The 18,893-nt window shown below is 41.9% G+C and overlaps 1 protein-coding gene across 1 annotated transcript in view; it reads right to left on the bottom strand.

The window, feature by feature from the left end:
* Nucleotides 1–18,893, bottom strand: part of LOC138947036 (uncharacterized) — a 257,233-nt gene that overhangs the window by 235,633 nt on the left and 2,707 nt on the right. The window lies entirely within an intron of this gene.

Raw genomic sequence — 18,893 nt, 5'->3', positions numbered from 1 at the left:
AAGCACGTCGAACCCAGCTCCAGTCCTTCGGAGCTGTTCCCCAGATTCCTAGGCATGTAGAGCTGACCAGACTCCTTCCTCATGCTGTCTTCTGGTGGTCCTGCGTACACTCCGGGTGGAATCTACTGGTCGGAGTAACCCACGCCGCTCTTCTTGCGTTGCTGTGAGCCGTAGTCGCCTCCTGACAGCGTCCCATCTGTCCCGATCTCAACGCCTTCACGTGAACATACGTCCCTCCTCCGTTCTCTCTCCGGCCAACTGCATGTAAATAACACAGCACGTTAGTACTGAACAATAACATCCCTAGCTACCTGGCGTGTATCGATGGTTGTGTTAGTGTTCATCGGTGATGCAAACCTTTAGCGCATCATACCGATGGACATCAAGATCGAAACTTTACACCAAGTAACCATGTATGGAAAAGGATAATTATTTAATACATCAGCTATACAACGGGGCTTTACAATATAGATTCATAGTTTGCTTAAACCTATAAACTTATTGTATTTATCATGACCATATACGCCATGTGATATGTTACAAATAACTGGACAAACGTTCACTAAATGTTAGATTGTGGTATCCAACTTTAACATTACATTACGCAACCACAATTGCATGACACAACACCCATATCCCCACATGTATGATAACTCCCCGCGTAATATTACACACTATAATATGAAGGTATAAAACAACATGCTCAATAACATAAGGATACAAAAGTTGTCGGAAAGTAGACCGCCATCTTGTATAAAATGTGATATTCCGTGTAAACGAATATTTAACAGTTATGTGCAAATAATTACACACATATAATTCCACTGTAGGTTCACTGCATATCACTTCCAAACATACATTATTATACATGTAAATCCCGAGGCTCCCTATACGAATAGGTAGTAATGGGCCGGTCGATGTAATTCTCATATTTCCCGTGCACATTCCCACGGACATAAACACGCTTCAAAATCACCGTGTCCCACAATATTACAACACTACTGAAACGTAAACACAAACAAAACAAACATTAGACAACGACATCTACTCAGCCACAGCAATTCGAAACAATAGTCCACCCGCCAAGTCAATGACAACGCTCACCGTAAAAAACCGCCGGGTGATGGAGTACTCGCGCCCGCCAGTACGTCTGCAACCGTACCGTTGACTCTCTCGGGTAGCACTGAACCAAAACCGTGCTAGTTCGCTGACGGGGTGCCAAAGTGTATTCGTACACCGCTGACCCGGACTATGTTAATGCTTCTCTTACTAAATAGCCGATAGATACGCTATAATATAATTTATGCATTACACTATATTATCTTACCAGGTGAAATGAACATTATTTAATTTGCACGACTGTGCCCAACAAATATTTACAAACTTTCGTTTTCTGCAGCTTGACCTGGTTTGTTCACCGCGCGTTACCGGGTGACTATAGCCCGTTCCACGATTCGGACACAAACTTGCAAATACGCGAAGTTACAGGCGTAAAGCATCTCACATCCCACACGCATACATTCTACAATAGTGTTTGGACTCCAATGCTTATGTTGTAAATACACAATTATTATATACACTCAAACATATAACAATTACATCATCTCGTGTATCTACAAAAAGCCTGTTTAAGCTTCTTCTGCATCTCTAAAACCTCGGGTTGTGACACACCTCCATCACCAGCTCGAACTAACGGTAACCACCAACAGTGAGCACACTATATATCAAGAGCAACCCGACTCATGAAGTCAGCGTCCACGTTGTTCACTCCTTTGATGGTCTGCACTCGGAAAGAATAAGCTTGCAACTGCAGAGCCCATCTCGTCAACCTCCCGTTGTGTGGTCTTACCTGCTGCAGGTACTGCAATGGTTGGTGATCTGTCATCAAAGTGAAATGTTGCCCAAAAAGGTAGGGCTCGAATTTCCTTATCCCCCACACCATTGCAAGGCATTCCTTCTCGATTGTGGAGTAGTTGATTTCCGCAGGAATCAGTTTTTTGCTGGCATAGCTCACTGGTTGCAGGTCACCCTTTTCATCTGCTTGCAACAGCACCGCGCCTAGTCCCACATCTGACGCATCAGTCCGTAGCACAAATGCTTTCTCGGGGTCAGGCAATCGTACCACAGGTTGGCTGACCAGAGTTTCCTTCAAGCGCTCGAATGCTTCCTGACAAGCCGGTGTCCACTCGATTGCTTCGAACTTCTTTCCCTTGGTCAAGTTCGTCAGTGGTAGGGCAATTTCCGAGAAATGTGGCACGTACCTTCTATAGAAACCGAGCATTCCCAAAAACCTGCGTACTTCCTTCTTTGTTTTGGGTTCCCCCAGTGCTTTGAACTTCTCGATCTTCACCTCCTCTGGCATCATGCATCCCTGCTCTTCAAACACTCCTGACACTTCACTTGTCCTGTTTGTGTACGTAGCCGGGTCGATGAGGTCAGCGCTAACACACAGCATTGGGCTTCCCGTGTCACGTATGGCTACCACTGCCTTCCCGTTCACCCTAACTGTCATGTCGAAAGTTTCTCCCTGAGTACGACGATCACACTTCCCACATAACCCTGAATGGATCTTGTAATTCGCTTCTACCTCCCGCATCAAGAAAACTTCTCTCACTGCAGTCTCCTCCGGTTCTGGACTGATGATAAGGGTTATTCCTGGACAGTTCCTCTTGACATGTCCGAACTTATGACATTTGTGACATTGTATGCCTGCCCCATACATTTCTCCGCCACCCCTCGGCTTCCCCGCTTCCGGGCAATTCCTTATGAAATGATCCCCTCCACATCCGAAACATTTGACAGTTCTATCTTTTACCCTTTGTCCCTGGGTAAGTTGCACCTTACTGTCTGTCTTCCCATTGTTTCCTTTATCTTGGTTTTTCCCCCCTTTCTGTGATGAGTCGAAACCAGGACGTGCATCTACGAAACATTGAGCTTGCTCAACTGAATCAGCTACATTGGTGGCTTTGGACTGTCGAATGAACGTAGCGACAGACTGTGGGATGCCAGTAAGCAACTGTTCCAAAAGAACCAGGTCGAAGAGGTCCTTGTAAGTTCGTTGTTTTTCCGCTAGGTCCATCCAACTGTGCAGGTACCGCGTTATCCGGCTCACGTAGGTTGAAAACGTTTCTTCGCTCTTCCTTCTTGCTGCCCTGAACTTCTCTCGGTACGATTCTGCTGTACACCGGAATCCTCTCAGTAACTCTTTCTTCACTAACTGGTAATCTCGAGCGTCCTCCTTCGACATATCCCCAATCAAGGTCGTCGCTTTCACGTTGAGTTTGGTACTCACGCGTCTCGCCCATGTTGTCTGGTCCCAGTCTAACTCCTCTGCGAATCTCTCGAATTTGGTAAGATAAGCTTCTATATCCTCCTTGTTCTCGTCGAATGCAGGAAGTGTTACTTTGGTAGATTCTACCATTCCATCCCTCGCCTTCTGATGAGCTCGTTGATTATTTGCCCTTTGTTCCTCTAATCGTTCTGCGTGCCTCTGTGCTTCATCTTGAAGTTTCTTCATCTCATCGATTCTTTCAGACTCCATTCTTTCCATACGTTGAACTTTGGCCTCCTCAAAGTCACGCTGCTTTTGGGCCTCTTCACGTGCTTCTCCCAGTTTCTTTTCCTCCATCTCACGCTGCTTCTGGGCTTCTTCACGTGCTTCTTCCAGTTTCTTTTCCTCCATCTCACGCTGCTTCTGGGCTATACTCTCCTCGAACTCGCGTTTCTTCTGAGCTATACTCTCCTCGAACTCGCGTCGCTTCTGAGCTTCCACCCGTGCTTCTTCCAGCTTCCTTTCCTCCATCGCCAATTTCTTCTTCTCTAAGCTCAACCTCTCCTTGTTGGCCCGTACGTCCTCTATCTCCTTTATCTTAGCGTCGGCGAATGCTCGAAGACTATCTCCCTTCAACTCCATCTGCGTTCCTAAAGTCATGAACTTCTGGTAGTACGTAATGGACTCCCCTTCTTCACGTCCTGGACTATGTAGAAGCTTCTCTCGAGTTGATTTTGCCTTCCTCATGAGTTCAGATGTAACTAATCCGGTTAAACTATCAGTCGGCACATCCTGTGACCTAAGTCGCCCTGACACCGGAGAATCCACACTATCACCTCCCGTCGCCATTTCAGATGAAAACGCGCTACTTGAAAAAATATTTGCATGCACGCGAAAGGAAAACGCATCAAACTGCGTACCGAAGCCCACCGAGAAATCGGACGAAATCCGCGTAAGTTATTGACATTTGGTTATACTTTACCACAATTAATAGCCACATAGCCTTAGCGTAATACCGGAATGAAACTTTACTTTAACCGAATCCGAATATAGAATATATGCGTATTTGCTAGTTCGATCTGCTTCAGTGGCGCCGTCTGACTTTAACGGATGGACTAAAGATGAATCCTTTGTGGCTAAGTAACCCAACACCTCTCAACTGCTGAGAGATGTCCAGTCCCCTCCAACCACCCACGGGATGTCTAAACAGTCACCACATTTCAAATCAAACGGTCACCACTACCTCACACAAACCAACAAACACCACACACAAACTATGCCAACAACACAAACAAACACAACAACAAACAAATTTGGTTCCAAAAAATAAATAAATAACTAAAGGGTCCCAGAGCTTCGCCTCGAAAGCATATCACTCATGGGTCCCCGGCATCTCCACCATTGACACGTGACGACTTAACTCCACAAGATTGAGCAATCTTGGGATCACACGCAAACATACACCTCACTCACTAACGCACACCCAAGAAAGTTTACAAGTGGAGACAGACATCACTGTGTATAAAAAGACTAAAGGAACCACATGTAACTTGCAAGCTTTATATAATAAACACAAATTTATGCACGAAACATCCACACATTTAACGTGTACACTCTACAAATACTACGAAAATTGACAACACATGAATTCACATGAAATTATCCTGGAACTCCAGTCCTAAGCACCCCCCCTATGGTCAAATAGCCTGTTAGTATACGGCGCTCAATAAGGTCGCATCACCAAATTACACGAACACAGACACATGATTTAACCACGACAGAGTACTTAGCTTTTCGGGATACACAACGCCCACCAAGGCCTCACATGTCCTTCCCTCCTCAGAAGGCCGCAGCTTCCTGATTCCGACCCCCTAGAAGAGTCCCCGACTGCCTAAGCACGTCGAACCCAGCTCCAGTCCTTCGGAGCTGTTCCCCAGATTCCTAGGCATGTAGAGCTGACCAGACTCCTTCCTCATGCTGTCTTCTGGTGGTCCTGCGTACACTCGGGGTGGAATCTACTGGTCGGAGTAACCCACGCCGCTCTTCTTGCGTTGCTGTGAGCCGTAGTCGCCTCCTGACAGCGTCCCATCTGTCCCGATCTCAACGCCTTCACGTGAACATACGTCCCTCCTCCGTTCTCTCTCCGGCCAACTGCATGTAAATAACACAGCACGTTAGTACTGAACAATAACATCCCTAGCTACCTGGCGTGTATCGATGGTTGTGTTAGTGTTCATCGGTGATGCAAACCTTTAGCGCATCATACCGATGGACATCAAGATCGAAACTTTACACCAAGTAACCATGTATGGAAAAGGATAATTATTTAATACATCAGCTATACAACGGGGCTTTACAATATAGATTCATAGTTTGCTTAAACCTATAAACTTATTGTATTTATCATGACCATATACGCCATGTGATATGTTACAAATAACTGGACAAACGTTCACTAAATGTTAGATTGTGGTATCCAACTTTAACATTACATTACGCAACCACAATTGCATGACACAACACCCATATCCCCACATGTATGATAACTCCCCGCGTAATATTACACACTATAATATGAAGGTATAAAACAACATGCTCAATAACATAAGGATACAAAAGTTGTCGGAAAGTAGACCGCCATCTTGTATAAAATGTGATATTCCGTGTAAACGAATATTTAACAGTTATGTGCAAATAATTACACACATATAATTCCACTGTAGGTTCACTGCATATCACTTCCAAACATACATTATTATACATGTAAATCCCTAGGCTCCCTATACGAATAGGTAGTAATGGGCCGGTCGATGTAATTCTCATATTTCCCGTGCACATTCCCACGGACATAAACACGCTTCAAAATCACCGTGTCCCACAATATTACAACACTACTGAAACGTAAACACAAACAAAACAAACATTAGACAACGACATCTACTCAGCCACAGCAATTCGAAACAATAGTCCACCCGCCAAGTCAATGACAACGCTCACCGTAAAAAACCGCCGGGTGATGGAGTACTCGCGCCCGCCAGTACGTCTGCAACCGTACCGTTGACTCTCTCGGGTAGCACTGAACCAAAACCGTGCTAGTTCGCTGACGGGGTGCCAAAGTGTATTCGTACACCGCTGACCCGGACTATGTTAATGCTTCTCTTACTAAATAGCCGATAGATACGCTATAATATAATTTATGCATTACACTATATTATCTTACCAGGTGAAATGAACATTATTTAATTTGCACGACTGTGCCCAACAAATATTTACAAACTTTCGTTTTCTGCAGCTTGACCTGGTTTGTTCACCGCGCGTTACCGGGTGACTATAGCCCGTTCCACGATTCGGACACAAACTTGCAAATACGCGAAGTTACAGGCGTAAAGCATCTCACATCCCACACGCATACATTCTACAATAGTGTTTGGACTCCAATGCTTATGTTGTAAATACACAATTATTATATACACTCAAACATATAACAATTACATCATCTCGTGTATCTACAAAAAGCCTGTTTAAGCTTCTTCTGCATCTCTAAAACCTCGGGTTGTGACATAGAGCAACATTGTTACGTCTGTATCGGTCTCTTGTCCGTCCACAGCTGGACTACGGTTGTATTGTTTATGGTTCTGCAAAGAGAAATGTCCTCAAGGCCTTAGATCCCATCCATCATCAGGGTCTGAGAGTTTGTTTGGGTGCTTTTCGCACAACACCAGTGGATAGTTTGTATGCCGAGTCGCGAGAACCTCCTCTGGAGATCCGCAGACTCCGGCTTTCCATGAACTACTACCTTAAGCTAAAGGCAAACCCCGAAAACCCTGCTCATGAATGTGTTATTAATCCCATTCTGAAGGACAAATTTTTAGCCAAACCTACTGAAATACCAACTTTCGGCATACGTATGCTTTCTGAATGTGAAAGGGCTGTTATAGATATTGATTCCGTCTGTGACGATCCTTTGACAACAAACACTCCACCCTGGCAGTTGGAAAACCCAACCGTCAATTTTTCCCTAACTTCTTTCAAGAAGAATGAAACCTCGGACTCTGTCTTTAGGCAGCTGTTTCTTGAACAGTGCTCAAAGTACACAGAGTATGAATTTATTTTTACTGACGGCTCTCTCAAAGATGATTCAGCTGCTGCGGCAGCAGTTTCTAACAAGAAATTACATCAACCACTTCAACTCCGGATCCCTAATGGTTCGTCGGTGTATTCGGCGGAACTTAGGGCCATCATTTTGGCATTAAAATTAATTTATCAATCCAGACATCAGTCTTTTTTGATTGTATCTGATTCGCTTTCAGCTCTTGAAGCGATATCCACCAGAAAGTTTACTCATCCTTTTTTAGTCGACATTCACGACCTTCATACTAAGCTTATTTCTGAAGGCAAGATTATCAATTTTATGTGGGCGCCCAGTCATATGGGCATAAATGGCAACGAGGTTGCTGACAAGGCAGCAAAGGATGCTCTAGATTTGGCGGTTCCTCGTCTCCCTGAGCAGTCTGTTCCTTTTACTGACTTGCGTAGGAAGACACTTTGTTACAGCTTAAAACTCTGGCAAGACCGTTGGTCTGCCTGCACGGAAAACAAATTGTATAAAACTCTTCCTGACCTTTTAAAGCCACTTCCTTTAGTGGCTTCAAGTAGAAAAGAAGAAAGTGTTTTGGCCAGGTTGCATACTGGTCACACTTATCTCACTCATGTTCATCTGCTTAAAAGAGAAGAGGCACCATGGTGCCACGCCTGTGATACTGGTTTTACTGTGAGTCATTTTCTCACCGAGTGTGCTGATCTGTATGATCAACGAGAAAAGTATTTTGGCACCTCGAGCTTGAAAAGTATTTTTACAGAGGTCAGCTCTTCAGCTCTTTTTGAGTTTTTAAAAGAGTCTGGTCTTTATTTTAAGATTTGAATTTTAAAACAACCTAGTTAATTTGACATATAGGGTTTTGCTTTGACTTTTTGGTTGCCTTCGGGTGACGTTACGGATTTTATGTATTAGAAGTGTTTTAATCTAAAAATGTGCAATGATTAACTTGTGGGGTCCTGATTTGGCCTATTATGGTCCGCTGGACCCGAAAAGCAACAGCTAACTAACTAACTAACCTTATAACCCAAAAGAATGAAGTAGCAAACGTTCTGGCTTCAACAATGGAAAAAAACTCATCAACAGAAAATTACTGCACAGATTTTCAAAAAATCAAAGCCACCCAAGAACGTAAACCCATAAACTTCTCATCTCAGAATGAGGAGAACTACAACAAGTTGTTCAGTATAACTGAACTCAAACAAGCCTTACAAAAATGCAACAACTCAGCAACGGGGCTGGACGGAATACATTATCAGTTCCTCACACACCTACCAGAAAGTTGTCTTCTGGTCTTGCTGAAGGTTTTTAACCACATATGGGAGAGTGGATCCTTTCCACCTTCATGGCAAGAAGCGATGATTGTCCCCATTCCAAAACCAGGTAAAGATCATACAAACCCCAGCAACTACCGTCCGATAGCCTTGACCAGCTGTCTGTGTAAAACCATGGAGAGATTGGTCAACGCTAGGATGGTGTGGTACCTAGAAAAACAAAACCTCTTAAGTGATGTGCAATGTGGCTTCCGAAAGGGACACAGCACCACTGATCATTTGGTACGTTTTGAGACCTTCGTTCGAGAGGCCTTTGCGAGATCTGAACATGTACTAGCTATATTTTTTGACCTCGAGAAGGCTTACGACACGACCTGGAAACACGGTATTTTAGCTGATTTGCATGAAATGGGTTTTCGTGGACGTCTCCCTGTTTTTGTGGAAGGATTTCTAAGTAATCGATTTTTTACAGTACGGGTCGGTCCCAACCTATCAGAGTTCTGTCAACAAGAGATGGGTGTTCCTCAAGGAAGCATTCTATCACCCATGTTGTTCAACATCAAAATCAATAACATAGTAAAGGCAGTACTGAAAGGATCCGAGTCATCCTTGTTTGTTGATGACTTTGCACTTTGTGTGCGTGGCAAATCCCTACATAGAGTGGAAAGGCAGCTTCAATTATGTATCGACAAGGTGCAAAAATGGGTAACAGAGAACGGTTTCAAATTTTCCACCAGCAAAACTGTCTGTATGCATCTTTGCAAACAAAGGGGAGCCATGCCAGAACCCTCTCTGGTCCTGAATGGTAATCCTGTCAAGGTTGTTGAAGAATTTAAATTCCTAGGACTGACCTTTGACCGTCGACTAACATTCCTTAAACATATCCAGTATCTGAGAACATCATGTCTGAAAGCTCTGGATGTATTGAAAGTGGTTTCTCATACGGACTGGGGTGCTGACCGCACAGTCCTACTCAGACTTTACCGTGCTTTAATCCGATCCAAGTTGGACTATGGTTGTGTCGTCTATGGTGGAGCCGCAAAATCCAACCTAAGGCTATTAGACACAATACACCACCAGGGTATACGTCTTTGTCTGGGAGCTTTCAGGACGTCTCCAGTACAGTCCTTATATTTTGAGGCCAAAGAACCCTCTCTGAGGCTGCGACGCCTGAAACTCACCCTAAATTATGTGTTGAAACTGAAAGCTATGCCTACAAATCCAGCCTACCAATGCGTATTTCAACCACAATGCTCTGAATTTTTTGAAAGTCACCCAAATGATCGAGCACCTCTGTCTTCTCGGATTCAGTCACATCTGGCCGAATCAAAGATAAAACTCGATCATGTTAGTGAAAATCGATGGACAGAAACACCTCCATGGACATTGCCAGATCCAGTTGTTCGACTCGATCTGACAAGGTTAAAGAAGTCAGAGACAAATGATTTGATTTTTAAACAGTGTTTTAGCCAGTTCTGTACCGAGTTTCCTTCCCATCAACGAATATACACTGATGGGTCCAAAGCTGAAAGTAAAGTGGCATCAGCTTCTGTCACTGGTCCTAAACTCGATAGGGCCTTTTCGGCCCGTCTTCCGGATGACAGTTCTGTATTTTCTGCAGAGTTGAAAGCTTTACAGCTAGCTCTGAAACAGGTATATCAGTCAAAAAAGAAAGACTTCCTGATTCTGTCGGATTCCCTATCGGCTCTTACCGCCGTGAAGAGAACTCAGCTAGATCACCCACTGTTGGTCGAAATCCAAGAGCTACATGCATCTCTGATTGAAGAAGGCAAAAGGATTGTGTTTGCATGGGTGCCATCCCATGTTGGAATTAGAGGCAACTCTGCAGCTGATCAAGCTGCTAAAGAAGCCAGAGAAGGACTCATCACTGACAAACACACAAAGCATTCAGATTTCAGAACTCGCACCAACATGTACATAAAGTACCTATGGCAGAGTGAATGGGACGAATGTGAAGAAAATAAACTTCATAAGATCGTCCCCCAGCTGTCGGACAGCCTACCCCAATGTCGCCTCAACAGGAAAGAAGAGACAGTTCTCTGTCGCTTACACATTGGGCACAGTCACATTACACATTCGTATCTGCTGAAAGGTGAAGATCCACCATACTGTTTTGGATGTGACGAACCATGGACATTAGAACATGTTCTCACAAAATGTGTAGACGTTCAAGAATTTCGAGACAAACACTACAATGCGGAAACACTGAAGGTTTTATTCCGGGATGTTCCCCCGGACAAGATTTTTAACTTTTTAAAAGAGATCAAGATTTTTTACAAGATTTAAAGTACCAGAAGTGAAAATTATTAATTTTTAGAACCTTCTTTTACAGTGATAGATTTGAATGTAAATAGTCTGAAACGTAGAACTTGCCATATGAAGGGAAAAGAAAATAACTGCATCGGTCTCGAATAGCAGCTAGCATCTGCTGAAGAGACATTAAACCCCAAAAACCAACCAACCAACCAACCTAAGTTGAAAAGATGTGTATTTCTACTCCAGACATTATGGAGGCTCTGGTGTCACTAATATCAATGTGCTGTCTTTGCTTTGTTTAGCGACCAGCATCAAAGAGGCGCATAGAGGACTGCCTGGGAGAAGAGGACCACCAGGACAAAGAATGAAATCGATTGAATATGCTGTGCTGTTGCCCTGCTAAGCTGCGTGCATTTTTAGTTTCTCCGCAACATAATATGCATGTTTTTGTTATGAAATAAAATTGTTGATCGTATCTTGAGTTTATGGTGTTTCATGTAATAGTCCTTATGATCTGTGACTGAGTGTGAAAGTTGGTGTGTGTGCGTGTATACATTTACCAAAACCTACATTCACTCTCAACGCTGCATTCACGTCGAAATCAAACCAAACCACAACCACAACCAAAAATTCACGTTGTGTCGACGTGTAATTCACGTCAATTTTATCAGGAAAAATGCACCAAAACACAACTTTTACGTTGTGTCAACGTAGAATTCACGTAATTTTTGATCTAAATTTTGACCTAAAATTTACGTTCCAATCACGTGGACATTACGTAAAAATGCAACGCAATTTCAACCAAACCACAACCACAACCAAAAATTCACGTTGTGACAACGTAAAATTCACGTAATGTTTTTACGAACAATCCACCTCCACCAATAATTCACGTTACATTCACGTTGGTGTCACGTAAAATGCAACGTTGTTTTCCAACGTTATTCCCACGTGATTTCGTCCATACAAATCTACGTAAAAAAACGTTGAAACGCAACGTAAACCCAACGTGAATATAACGTGAATACAACGTAAAATTGTTTGCTGGGATGATGAGACCAGACTTCATAGTCAAGATGTGATTTGGTGTCAAAGGAAGAGGACCGTCAGCTCTCTCAAGGTGATCTACAGTGAGGGGTCGACTATTTACTATGGCCATGACCTCATACAGAAGTGTTCTCAAGGATGAGGTATCAAGTCGAGCTGATGATTGATCCAAAATGCCAGCCAGAACGTTGCGGACAGTCCGGATTTGTCTTTCCCAAACTCCGCCCATGTGCCTGGACGAGGGAGGGTTGAATTTGAACTCGCACTGGAGGTCACGCATCCTGGCCGATATCACTTTTTGATTCAGCTGTTCGAGATTTCTGCCAAGTTCATGTTTGGCTCCAACAAAATTTGTTCCTAAAAGAAACTAATGATAATTATGATATGTTCTTTAAGATATTATTATATGCTGATGATGTGACCCTATTTCTGAACGATATGGATGAGTTAAAAAACGCATTAACCCTTGTTACCTATTTTTCCAAATTCTCTGGTTTGGCAATGAATAGACAAAAAACTAAAATCATGGCCTTGGGCAGTAATAAATATGGTAATGAAAATGAGTGCGGGTTAAGGTGGACTACAAAAGTGAAGATTTTGGGAATTTATTTCAGTAGCTCCTCATCGGTCTCTGAGATTGAAGAAAACTGGACAAGCCGTATTGAAAATATACGACGCAACATTGTAAAATGGTTTAAACGAAATTGTAGTATCATGGGGAAAATATGCATTGTGAAATCTCTTTTGTTATCGCAGATTATTTACCCATTGCAAGCACTGGTAATACCCGAAAAGGTATTGACTGAGATAAATACTATGTTTTACAGATTTATTTGGAAAAAACGATTTTCAAACACTAAGGCATTTGAGAAAGTTAAAAGAAAAGTGATGTGTCAAGAGTTTCCTGATGGGGGTTTAAAAATGATTGATGTCATTGATATGCAGTCCTCTTGTTTGTTGTCCTGGGCGGCAAATTTATTGAACGAAAAGCAGGAAAGTTGGAAACAAATACCGATACATATGTTCTCGAAGCTTGGTGAAAGGTTGTGTTGCTTCCAATCTAACACCACGGTAAAAAAAATTAAAGGATTGGGATTAATTAAAAATGTATTTTGGAAACAAGTTTTAATTTGTTGGTTGAAAAATAAGGACATGATTCAGAGAGCAGTAGGTGGAGACATGTTATTAAGAGATACGTGTTTATGGAACAGCAAGGATATAATCTATTGCGGCCAAACCCTGTTTTTTAGCGACTGGATTAAAGCAGGCGTTTGTCGAGTAAAGGATGTATATGTTGGTAATGAGATTGTGCCCTTTAATATTATGCAGCAAAAGGTTGGATGTAAGCCCACAAGATTCTTTGAATATAGGGTGATTTGTACAGCAGTTAAAGCAGCAACACTACGCTCTGCAAATGGAAATGTATGTGGATTCAACGATTTAAAGAACCTGAGTAAGCCTTGTCAATTTCGCAAATTAATTATAAAGGAAAAATATGTGGAGCCGGTTGTAGTTAAATTTTGGGAACATAAATTTGATTTCAGGCCGGGAAAAGAGCAATGGTTAATGGTAAACAAAGTAACCACTGAAACAAGATTGCGAATGTTGCATTGGAAAATATTGCACAATATTTACCCCACAAATATTTTATTGTATAAAATAGGCATTTCCGTGAGTAATTGCTGTACTCACTGTGAGAACGAAATTGATTATATTGAACATTTTTTTTACTTTTGCCCGAAAATTATGTCCATTTGGAAATGCGTTGAGGATAAAGTGAATTGTAAATATAATATGATTATTAAAATTACCGTAAAGGAAGTTTTTTTGGGCGTATTTGAAAATTCACAAAGTTCCAAGGCACTAATAAGTTATGTGAATTATTTGATTGTGATAGCCAAAATGTGTGTTGGTATTTATAGATATGGCTCCCCTCTGGATATTGTATGCATTTTTGAGAGGGAATTGTTATATAGAAAAGTTGCTTAAAATACATTTAGATATAGTAATGTTAATGTTATAGTAAAAACATTACTTAAAAAAATAAAAATAAAAAATAAAATAAATGAAGAAGGATGCTCCCCGCCAACAACAAAAACAAAAACAACAACAACAAAAGAAGGGCAAAAAAGAAAGGGTTGAAGCAGCCTGCATGAAACTGAGATTTAAAAAAAAAAAAAAAAAAAAAAAAATTTGTTCCCTGATCGCAGAAGATGGTGCGAACTCGGCCTCTCAGGGCTATGAAGCATCTCAACCCATTGAGAAAGGAATCAGTACTCAAGTCATCTAGGACTTCAACGTGCACGGCTCTGGACGCCAGACATGTGATGAGTAAACCATACCTTTTCATCTCTTTGCGGCCGTCCTTGATCAGAAATAGCCCGAAGCAGTCAATTCCGCAATGCGTGAAGGGCGGCGAAGCGTCCACTCTTTCTTCAGGAAGGACGGACATTTTTTATGTTTTCGCTTTTCCTCGCTGTCTAATGCATTTGCTTATCAACGATGAGACAACGTTTCTGCAGCCAGTAATCCAGAATCCCTTGGAGCGAATCTTGTTGATGGTCATGTTTCTACCCTGATGTGCAATGCTTTCATGCTGGTCGAGTGCTACCAGACGAGAGAGGTGACTTTTCTTGGGAAGAATCATGGGATGTTTCACTCCGTATGGTTCGGGAGACTTCTCCAGTCTGCCTCCTACCCAGAGAAGACCTGTATTGTCTTTAAAGGGGTCTAAATCTCTGAGAGGACTCTTGGATGTCTGTTCGCCAGCCTGAGAGAACTCTTTCTGGATTGCATGAATCAGATTATCCTCTGCACGCTGCCCGGCCTCTACCTCGGAAAGGACCTTTCCCTTTTTTCTAGCCCGGGATGTTCCCCCGGACAAGATTTTTAACTTTTTAAAAGAGATCAAGATTTTTTACAAGATTTAAAGTACCAGAAGTGAAAATGATTAATTTTTAGAACCTTCTTTTACAGTGATAGATTTGAATGTAAATAGTCTGAAACGTAGAACTTGCCATATGAAGGGAAAAGAAAATAACTGCATCGGTCTCGAATAGCAGCTAGCATCTGCTGAAGAGACATTAAACCCCAAAAACCAACCAACCAACCCTTTTTTCTAGCACAGCATTTGACGATTACTGCGACAGCTCGAACGAGTTTGTTGTAGGTCGAAAACCTGCAGATTCGATCCTCAAAGCTGGTGGGGAGCGACCGTTGAGTCGAATGTGTAGTGGCAGACTTGACTTCCACGTCATCATCTGGGATTTCCAATTTCACATTTTCCAGTAGGATTTGTTGCTGCCAAAGGAACTCTGGGCCAGAGAACCAGTTAGAGAATCGGAGTTCCTCCACCGAGAGCCCGCGTGATGCATGGTCTGCTGGGTTTTCCGCGGTGCTGACGTAGCTCCATTGCTCTGGTTTTGAGTTCTGACAAATTTGCTGTACTCTGTTTGAGACAAATGTGTGAAACCGTTTGCTCTCATTCTTGATATAGCCTAGAACGACCTTTGAATCTGTCCAAAAATGATGAGTCAAGTTGGTGTAGTCCAGTTCTGAGCCGAGAAGTGCAGCTGCCTTTGCTGACAGTGTAGCAGCCTGGAGCTCCAATCTGGGGATTGTGGTAGGTTTCAGGGGGACAACTCTGGTCTTGCCCATCACCAGGGCGCAATGAATGTCTCCTGAGGCATTTTCAAGTCTCACGTACGAGCACTGTCCATATCCAGTTATCGAGGCATCAGAAAAGTGATGAAGCTGTACTTTGACGGGTTTGCCGAAAGTAGCTGGACAATAGCACCGAGGGATCTGTATGTTCTGCAGCTGCTGCAGATCATCAATCCACTTCTCCCACCAAGGACGAAGATCTTCCGGTATGCGATCGTCCCAGCCAAGTTTCTGTTTACACATGGCCTGCAGGATCTGTCTTCCAATCAAGACTACAGGAGCTATCAACCCCAAAGGATCATAAACTGAAGCCACTGACGCAAGTAGTCCTCTTCGTGTTAGAGGTTTCTCTTTGAGACGCAGCTTGAAGCGGAGAGTGTCGTCGATCGTGTTCCAACGAAGGCCTAGAATACTCTCTGTGGACTCACTTCCATTGTCTATGCCCACATTTGTCTGATTTTGGCTTGCTCGCTCAGACTCTAGAATGTTTTGCTCCCATGGGGTCGCCTTCACGCGGCGGGAGTATTTTTTACAGAGGTCAGCTCTACAGCTCTTTTTGGGTTCTTAAAGGAGTCTGGTCTTTATTTTAAGATTTGAATTTTAAAATTTATTTGACATAAGGTTTTGCTTTGATTTTTTTGTTGCCTTCGGGTGACGTTACGGATTTTATGTATTAGAACTGTTTTAATCTAAAAGTGTGAAATGATTAACTTGTGGGGTCCTGATTTGGCCTATTATGGTCCGCTGGACCCGAAAAGCAATAGCTAACTAACTAACCTGCACGGAAAACAAATTGTATAAAACTCTTCCTGACCTGTTAAAGCCACTTCCTTTAGTGGCTTCAAATAGAAAAGAAGAAAGTGTTTTGCCCAGGTTACATACTGGTCACACTTATCTAACTCTGTTCATCTGCTTAAAAGAGAGGCACCATGGTGCTACGCATGTGATACTGGTTTTACTGTGAGTCATTTTATCACCGAGTGTGCTGATCTGTATGATCAACGAGAAAAGTATTTTGGCACCTCGAGCTTGAAAAGTATTTTTACAGAGGTCAGCTCTAAAGCTCTTTTTGGGTTTTTAAAGGAGTCTGGTCTTTGTTTTAAAATTCAAATTTTAAAACAACCTAGTTTATTTGACATATAGGGTCTTGCTTTGACTTTTTTGTTGCCTTCGGGTGACGTTACGGATTTTATGTATTAGAATTGTTTTAATCTAAAATTGTGTAATGATTAACTTGTGGGGTCCTGATTTGGCCTGTTATGGTCCGCTGGACCCGAAAAGCAATAGCTAACTAATATGGGCATACACGGCAACGAGGTTGCTGACAAGGAAGCAAAGGATGCTCTAGATTTGGCGGTTCCTCGTCTCCCTGAGCAATCTGTTCCTTTTACTGACTTGGGTCGGAAGACCCTTTGTTACAGCTTAAAACTCTGGCAAGACCGTTGGTCTGCCTGCACGGAAAACAAGTTGTATAAAACTCTTCCTTCAAATTTCTTTGGGATGGAAAAAGAGATAAAGTTAAAAGAACTACGGTCACCCAATCCTATGAAGATGGAGGATTAAAGATGGTTGACGTGAAAAGTTTTCTGTCATCTCTAAAAATTGTTTGGTTAAAAAGAGTTGTTGGTCTTACTGGATTAATATCAAGATTATTGGCTAAAGCATGTCCATCTGTTATAACAGTTAATACGAAAGGAGAGGAATTTGCAAATGTTTTGATGCAGAGAATAGAAAACCCGTTTTGGACCGATGTTTTTAAACATTATAAGAAACTACACGGAAAATGTGACCCTACAACCTTTAACGATTTTGTATCAGAATGTTTACATTATAATGTTAATATTCGCAGAGATAAAAAGACAGTGTACATTCAAAACTGGATCGACAATGGAATTGCTCAGATTGGTCATATTTTGGGACAAAATGGATACTTATCCTATAATGCATTTAAAATTAAATATCCAAATGTGCGAGGAGATTTTGTATTGTACCAAGGTGTAATCCAGGCTGTTAAAAAATATCAGAGAAAAATCGGCTTAGAATTTGATAAACATTTTATTATGACAGAGCCCAATGTGTGGAAATGTATTTGTAAAGGTAAGACACAACTTATTTACAAAAAGCTGATTGAACATGTTACGGTCCCAAAATGTATCCAAAAATGGTCTGAATCCTTAGACTGTTTGTTAGATAAGAAGGCTATTTTTCAACATGTTTTTAAAACAACAAAAGACACTTGTCTGAGATGGTTCCAGTACCGACTATTGTACAGAATTTTGCCCACAGAACGGTTTCTATTTTTGCGAAAAATTGTGGATACGTCATTGTGTACATTTTGTGGTAGAAATGAAGAAACCCTTTTACATATGTTTTGGGAGTGTGATAAAGTGCAGACTTTTTGGATAGAATTTGTAAATTGGCTAAAGGCGAACTGCACCCATTGTGACAATTTAAAACTGTCTAAAGAACTGGTTCTTCTTGGAGTTGCGAACAATGTTGTCACCGATAAAGCTTTTGATGTGTTAGTAATCTGTGCCAAACACCATGTATATATTTCCAAAATGAACAAAAAGACCCCTCATTTTCAGACGTTTAGTAGAAATTTTAAGCAAAGATTTATTTGTGAAAAGTATAACGCAGTTGTAAATAATACAGTAGATAAATTTTACAAGGATTGGCGCCTGTATATGCATGTTTTGATGTAACCCTTATATATATATGTATATATATATTTTTTTTATTTTTTTTTTCCAAAACCTTCTGATACTGCGACCACCAAGCTCTGACCATCCCCCCCCCACCCATCCTCCCACCCCATGTATGTTGTAATTGTTAAAGTGTTTTTTCGGTTATATGAATCTGTCCTTTTGGTTAAGTGATGTCCTGTAATGTACAGAATTATATGTATGTAAAAAAAAAAAAAAAACTTCACCAAAAGAGAAAAAAAAAAATAAAAAAATAAAAAAAAAACTCTTTCTGACCTGTTAAAGCCACTTCCTTTAGTGGCTTCAAATAGAAAAGAAGAAAGTGTTTTGGCCAGGTTACATACTGGTCACACTCATCTCACTCATGTTCATCTGATTAAGGGAGGAGGCACCCTGGTGCTACGCATGTGATACTGGTAGCAGTCTGTTCCTTTTACTGACTTGCGTAGGAAGACCCTTTGTTACAGCTTAAAACTCTTGGCCAGGTTACATACTGGTCACACTTATCTCACTCATGTTCATCTGCTTAAAAGAGAAGAGGCACCATGGTGCTACGCATG

This window comes from Littorina saxatilis, linkage group LG14, assembly GCF_037325665.1.
Source record: "Littorina saxatilis isolate snail1 linkage group LG14, US_GU_Lsax_2.0, whole genome shotgun sequence".
NCBI classification, from domain to species: Eukaryota; Metazoa; Mollusca; class Gastropoda; order Littorinimorpha; family Littorinidae; genus Littorina; species Littorina saxatilis.
Note: the sequence above shows the minus strand (reverse complement) of the source record. Positions and strands in the feature narration are given on the sequence as shown.